The sequence below is a fragment of the Lacerta agilis genome, chromosome 10 (genome assembly GCF_009819535.1).
Source record: "Lacerta agilis isolate rLacAgi1 chromosome 10, rLacAgi1.pri, whole genome shotgun sequence".
NCBI lineage: Eukaryota > Metazoa > Chordata > Lepidosauria > Squamata > Lacertidae > Lacerta > Lacerta agilis.
The window spans coordinates 11,739,007-11,747,097 of record NC_046321.1 but is presented as its reverse complement, the minus strand read 5'-3'; positions in this window follow the sequence as shown (position 1 = coordinate 11,747,097).

The following is an 8,091-nucleotide window of genomic DNA, read 5'->3' as shown; positions in this document are numbered from 1 at the left end:
TCCTCTGTTGTCCCCTTCTCCTTGTGCCCTCCATCTTTCCCAACATCAGGGTCTTTTCCAGGGAGTCTTCTCTTCTCATGAGGTGGCCAAAGTATTGGAGCCTCAACTTCAGGATCTGTCCTTCTAGTGAGCACTCAGGGCTGATTTCTTTAAGGATGGATAAGTTTGATCTTCTTGCAGTCCATGGGACTCTCAAGAGTCTCCTCCAGCACTTAATTCAAAAGCATCAATTCTTTGGCGATCAGCCTTCTTTATGGTCCAGCTCTCACTTCCATACATTACTACTGGGAAAACCATAGCTTTAACTGTACGGACCTTTGTCGGCAACGTGATGTCATTGCTTTTTAAGATGCTGTCTAGGTTTGTCATTGCTTTCCTCCCAAGAAGCAGGCGTCTTTTAATTTCGTGACTGCTGCCACCATCTGCAGTGATCATGGAGCCCAAGAAAGTAAAATCTTTCACTGCCTCCATTTCTTCCCCTTCTATTTGCCAGAGGTGATGGGACCAGTGGCCATGATCCTGGTTTATTTTGATGTTGAGCTTCAGACCATATTTTGCACTCTCCTCTTTCACCCTCATTAAAAGGTTCTTTAATTCCTCCTTACTTTCTGCCATCAAGGTTGTGTCATCAGCATATCTGAGGTTGTTGATATTTCTTCCGGCAATCTTAATTCCGGCTTGGGATTCATCCAGTCCAGCCTTTTGCATGATGAATTCTGCATATAAGTTAAATATGGTTATGGTTCTTATGGTTACATCATGTAATTCATTTCCCGGAGCAAGAGGAGGAGAGAGAAGCAGTCGTCTCCCTTCCTGCCTCCAACTCCCCCCCCCCCAATTTCTACTTCTGTGGGCCCATATGCCAATGCCGTGGTACCCAGAGTGACTACTGTGCCACGGCAAGTGTGTTTAAGCAACTGGTGCTTGTCGAAGCTGAAAACCAAGAGAGCATCTCCATGTCTTGGCAGGCTGCAGAGTTATTCTTATCAAGCGTTTGCACAACTGACGCTATGATTGACTTAAATGGGAGCGGGGACATTTTCTGAAGAAAGGTGATACAGTTCAATTTAAATCCCAGGGAAATGGAACTGTTGGACTTCAGATCACAGTTCACATCCCTTTGAAGTCTGTGCATTTGAAGGAGTGGGAAAGAGGTGCTTAGGAGAAGTGAGACGCAGGGAGGCAGATAACAGAAATGAAGGAAAGTCTGCTTCCTCTGCTAAGGGCAGAAAGTCCACTCTGGAGTAGGAATTTTTTTGGGGGGAGGGGTGGTGGTGGTTTGAGTCAGCTCACATTTAAAGGCAAAGATACCTAATTTGCACTTTTTGAACAAATGTGCAACTCCAAACACAGCCTTTGAATTTTGCGCGTCTCTGAATTTTGCAATTCGTTTCTCCAGCCAAGGGCTAAGTATGCGTGGAAGTTCATATATTAGTCAAAATAGCATACAAAAATTTTAGGAGACATGTTTTGCAAAAAAAGAAAGAAAGAAAGAAAGTGTGCATTAGGCAAAACCTCATATGAAAACATGGATGTTAGGAGATACCTGCATGAACATAGAATAGAAGATGGCAGAATCTCCAAGGATGTGCTTTATGGGATGCTGGCTTCAGGCACCAGGCCTGTTGGCAGACCAACTCCATGTTATAAAGTTGTCTGCAAACATGGCATGAAGTCTGGCAACATGAACCACAACATGTGGGAATCCTTTGCAGACAACCGTAGTGCCGGGAGACAGTCAGGTCATATATTCACAGCAATGACCAGAGGTGAAATGACCGCTGGGAGGAGCACAGAAAGAAAAAAAACACTAGCAAATCTGGGCACCTTCACCTACCCCAGCTGCAGCAAAACATGTCTCTCCCATATATGTCTCTACAGCAGGCATCCCCAACCTGTGGCCCTCCAGATGTTTTGGCCTACAACTCCCATGATCCCTAGCTAACAGAACCAGTGGTCAGGGATGATGGGAATTGTAGTCCAAAACATCTGAAGGGCTGAAGGTTGGGGGTGTCTGCGCTACAGCCACAGGGGGCGCTATAATTCTTGGCAGTTTGGCTTTACCCACAGTGATGCAATCTTACCCACAGACGGATGCCAGCTAGTTTATTAAACGCAAATGGCGGCAGAAATGTGGGGAGGTGAACTCGAGACTAGAAAAATGAGAAACTGAAATGAACAGATTCACCCATCCTTACTTGGGAGCAACTGCTTATGAACCTGCTTGCCTGCTCTAGCAGCGAGGGCAAGGGGCGGCATTTCTCTGAGGTCTTCTAGTGCCTTCTCTTCTTAATGAGGAGCATGCACAAAACCCCACAACTTCTGGAATGACAGCTCTGAAAGCAAAGATTGTTCAAAGTCTGTGATGCTGAGGCATGAAAGCTGTGATAACGCCAGTGAAATCCTCAGTAGCAGTGATTCATAACTTGCAAATTACTAGCTTATTTATAGCTGTTAACAAGTTTGTCATTTTTAAGGGGATGGGTGGGGGCGGGGGAAATCTTTGAATCTAGTCTTTACTGGCATGGTTTGTATATTAGAGGTAAAGGGGAGTCTCCCCCCACCCAGTTCAGTTCTCCACATTTCCACATCAGTTTGTGAATATATTTTTTTAAGTCACTGTGAAAATTCATCAGCGTTTTAGTGCATTTTTTCTTGATATATTAATTTTTGCGTGCAATAATGTCTAATTTGCAAATCATTTCCCCCCTGAATAAAATGCACAAGCAGCCTTATCCACCAGCATTGCTCAGGAGGTCTTCAGAACTCCCCCCGCCCCCCCCCCCAAAAAATGGTGTAGTTTTGAAATCAGAGGTTAATATCAGTGGAGTTTTGAAAGGTTTAGCCTACCACCCTGATTCAAAATGGTATGCAAAAATAGCTGAAAAACCAGCTCCCTGGCCTCAGAAGCTATCGTGAAAAAATAAATTACAAATAGATGGACTGCTTTCTATCGTAGATATTTTCAGGTAATTTTCTAATATCTGCCTTTTTATCCATTGCTTATTCAAACTACACACATGTTTGCACATATTTCTTGACTGGAGATGTGCACTGCAAAATTCAGAAAGGTTCGTGTTTCAAAAGGCGACTGTGCTTTGGCTTGCATATTGTTTCAGAAAGTGCAAATTCGGTAGGTTTACCTGTAAATACGAAAGTAATTGATTTCCCCACCCCTTCCATAATTTGATACAGGCTTGCAGTGAAGAATACTTTGGAGCAAGGGGTTGAATTTGACCAGCATTCACCAACCCAGTGCCCTCCAGATGTTGAAGTACAACTTCCCTCAGCCCCAGCCAGCTTTGCTTTGCTGATGGAAGTTGCACGATAAATAGTCTTAGCTACTGAAGGCTCTGTCGTTACTCATGGGCAACACTTGGGAAGATTCTGACACTGCCATATGGGGTCCATTGCTCCACCTTCCTTAGTATTGTCTACACTGACTGGAAGTGGCTCTCCGTGGTTTTTAGACAGGGGTCCTTCTCAGCCCTATCTGGAGATGCTGGCGATTGAACCCGGGATCTTTTGCATGGGAAGAAGCACATCCACAACTTCAATCATTCCTGGGTAGACACCCCCGCACACATGTAAATTTCAAAATCCACTGATTTATCACAGGAATCCTACTTTAAAAAGAAAAAGGTGGATCATGCAAGGCTGGGAGATTCCACTTGGTGTAAATTCTGTGCAACCGAGGGCCTGTGTTCACATAACAGCTAAGAAAAGCTTTCTACTCTTAGGCAGGTTATGTGATGGGACATTTCAGAGCCCACGCAGCTACCTTGTTTAACTGCTGGTACATTTGGCTCCGTTTCACTTAAATTCGCTTAAATTAGCTCTCGGAACAGCAGAGGTCAACAGAATCTTCCTCTTTTCCAAAGAGAACACTCCTGAAAGATCTGCTGAGGGAGCGCCTGCGATTTCCTTGTCCCAGCGGGGAGCTGCAGAACTGACTTCCATCTTCCAAGGGTTAACGGTAACCTATAATAATAATTTTTGCCACACGCGAGATGCTCCCGCCAAACAAAAATGCTTCCTCTTTTTATGCATTAGCTATTTCCAGAGGCCTAATTTCGGTTTTGTATCAAAATGGATATCACAAACACTCTTGCTTCCTGCTGAGATGGAAAGTGTTACCGAAAGACTCCTCTCTCTCTCTCTCTCTCTCTCTCTCTCTCTCTCTCTCTCTCTCTCTCTCATATTGGGAGCAGAGGAAGAAGGAGAGAGAGAGAGAGAGAGGAGGCAGGAATCTAGGGAGCAATTGTGAAGACGGGGAAGCAGGTAGGCCCAAATCATGGGCAAAGCAGTTTTTCAGGATTGTTATCTGCAAGCCTGACCTTTTGCTCCTTTGTACTGAATTCCAAGGGCAGCATCTCATGTCAAGCGCGGAGACAGTGAGGGACTTTCAAGGGTTGTAATTTGCGGAGGTCACAGAATCTGTGCGGTTTTAGCAGCCACGAACATCGGAAAAGGCACAACCGAGAGACAATACAGCGAGGCTACGAGGAGCCTTCCTTAGCAAGTGGCTAGGTTTGTTGCACATTTGCCATACGGCCTCTGTGAATTTTCCAGAGGACCACGTGGTTGGAGGAAACGCAAGAAGCTGCCTTGTACCAAGTCAGGCTCTTGGTTCGTCTAGGACCAGTTGCAACAGCGAAGCATAGCTGTCTTGGCTAGTAGCCATCAACAGCCCTCTTTTAAAGCCCAGACCCCCTAAGTGTCCCTATTTTCCCGGGATTGTCCCGGATTTACAGAAGCCATCCCAGTTTATGATTCGATCTCGAAATGTCCTGCTTTTCCTTAGGACATCCCTATTTTCATTGGATAAATGTTAGAGGTTATGGAGTTATCCGACCCCCAAGCCAAGAAGATAAGTAACTATACAACCTTCAGAAGACACCTGAAGGCAGCCCTTTATAGGGAAGTTTTTAAATGTTTCATTACATTGTTATATATGTTGGAAGCCGCCCAGAGTGGCTGGGGCAACCCAGTCAGATTGGTGGGGTATGAATAATAACATTATTATTATTATGGAAAAGGACATCCCTATATTCATTGGAGAAATGTTGGAGGATATGAAAACCATCTGTGTTGGTGGCCGTTGCTACCTCCTGTGGAGGTGAGATTTCATAGGTGGAATTTCAAAGGTGACCTGCTTTGGGGTGAGTTCATGTTGCTCTGTCCCAGCTCCTCCCAACCTAGCAGTTTGAAAGCATGCCAGTGCAAATAGATAAATAGGTACCACTGCGGCGGGAAGGTAAATGGCATTTCCGTGTGCTCTGGCTTCCATCACGATGTTTAATTGTTCCAGAAGTGGTTTAGTCATGCTGGCCACTTGACCCGGAAATCTGTCTCTGGACAAATGCCGGCTCCCTCAGCCTGAAAGCGAGATGAGCACTGCAACCCCATAGTAGCCTTTGCCAGGATTTAACCGTCCAGCGGTCCTTTGCCTTTTTAAACTGCAAAGTACCCTTTGGCCACAATACTTCTCAGCCCCGATGAATATGCCCATAGCTGATCTGCAGGAGAACATGGTGTCTGTTTTCAAGGTGCATGCCTGTATTTGCGTTTAGACATTTGTGCTCACTCATTCAGCAGAGAAAAGGATGAGAGGAGTCTGTGGGGCTGGCTGCTATGGAATCGGGGGGCTTCCTTGGACTCTGTGGAATGTCAACAGACTCGTTAAGATTTAGCCAAGTTGTATGCATTATTCATAATATACATTCACAGCATGGGCCTGTCTCTTGCGAATGCTTAGTCAGAATTATTTGCATGCTGTATTATGGATCTATAAAGTGTGTTTTGTGCATTTTGGGGGCATTATCTTCCAGGCATATTTTCCAATATGCTATGATTCTGGGCAGAAGGAAACTGCTTTTCAGCAATAATGCACAATCATAGATTATTGGGGGGGGTGTAGATACAGTACCGCCTGTAAATTTTTAAAAAAAATAGCAGTGGGGAAAAGATGGTCTTCCCTATGGAAAGCTGAATGGATATGGGGGTCTTTCTTACCGCTTGCTCTCGGAGCTGTTATGCACACTACAGAATCCTTGCAAGAAAAGGGAAGGGAATTTGAGTGTTGTCTGTGGACTGTCACAGAAGAGCCAGAGGCAATGGACAGCTAGGTAATGGTAGAGTCTGGACTGAGTGGCCTTCCAGGGTCTTCCCTTCTTTAGATAGTAATGTGCATTGTTTCAATTTAATTCATGGAGGAGAAAGCTATTGATGGCCACTAACCACGAGAGCTCTGCTCTTCCCCCACTATTGGAGACAACGATGATTCTGAATACCAGTGTCTGAAAACCACAGCAGAGGAGAGGACTCTTGTACCCAAATCCTGCTTGCAGGCTTCCCATGGGCATTTCCCCCAAAGACTTGCCCTGATGGCACCACTCATAATGTGTGCTTGACCTATACTCACATAAAAGGAAGTAGTTGACAATATAAAATCAAAGTCCTCTCTAGTTACAGGTAGGTAGCCGTGTTGGTCTGCCATAGTTGAAAAAAAAAAATGCCTTCCAGTAGCACCTTAGAGACCAACTAAGTTTATTATTGGTATGAACTTTCGTGTGCCACACTTCTTCAGATACCTCTCTGTTAGCCAAGGCAAAGGGGAATAAAAGGGGAATAAGGAAAGGTCTGTACAAAATCCTTGCAATGCAGGTTAACTTCATGTTTAAGGTATAAAAGGATAGAGAGGGAGGAGGAACAAATGATCTCTGAGCAAAAGTACAGTACAAGGATGCTCCTTGTATTTTTGTTTACCCTGGAAGCAGTGGTGCAATATCAGTGCTGTGAACTGTTCCTCCACTGAGACCTTGGGAGCCCCCTTTCCAGGTATTGCGGATTCACCACCTCCAAATCTCTTGGCTAAATTTGTATCTTCATTTTGAGGTATGGGGCAAGGCCCGTATCCCTCCTGCTTCCCACGGACCCTTGTTCCAAAGTTCGTCACAGAAATGGTACCCTCCTGCTATTGCCAATACCCAGTAGATGGCGCTAACAGAACATGGTGTCCTCAGTTTTGTGGAATGGGGGGGGCAACCTGTGATGCTGGCCTCAGTCCGGTTAGTCATGACCAACTGGCATGGATTGTGCCCATTTATTTCCCCAAGGAATAGCTTCCTTTGAAACAATACTTGAGCTGTTTGAGAAGCAGCCATGTTGAAGCACCAACCTGGCACCAGTCGGTGGCATCCTTGGGCAGGTGACAGGGTCCCTGCACTTCAGTTGGGGTTGGGTCTGCTGTGCCAGGTGACTTGAAGCTGCCATTTTAATTTCCCACAATGCACTGCACAGCAGTATGGGAAATCAAAATGGCAGATCCAAGCCATATGTTATAGATCAATGCAGCATCACTGTGCACACATCAAGAAAACACACTGGGCCTCACTTCCCTGTCCCTAACTCCTTGAACCTGAGGCCAGCCTTGTTACAGTGGGCTGTGCCCAGCTAAGCTGTACTCGGAGTAAACCCATTGGAATGAACGAACCCAGGTTAGTCATGTCCAGTAACTTCAGTGGAACCATAGTGAAGGAAACCAGAAACAACCCAAGGATTCCCATACCATTTGGGTCCCACTTGAATTGGACTCTATTCTCATTCTTGGGCAGAGGTTGTAGAGAGATTTTAAGTGGATTGTGATCTCCACGTGGAATATCATTGTAAAAAAACTCTTAATTTCTACCACAGTGGTCAATAATCTATGTGGCCTTATGGTGCTGTTCTCATCTTAGATCAGTTGTAGCCACCATGCTTGTCTCTGGTTGTTGTTGAATTCCCAACTCGCATGAGCCCCAGCAACCGTGGCCAATAGTCAGGGATGAAGGTGGCTTGAGTCCAGTGATATCTGGAGAATATCACATTGGCTACTGCTGCCTTTGAGTGAAAGCCAGAGATCCTGGGCCTTTGCTGTTTGATTTGTCTGTTTGAAGTTTATTGGGGGGGGGGGGAATTTGAAATCTTGATAAGTTTTTTCGTGACAAATTTTCACTCATTCCCCAACACGTTCGTTTGCTCAATTAGCACCTCGGAGTCGATTGCTGGTGTTAGGTGTGGGTTCATTAGCGAAACGTCAGTGAACATCTA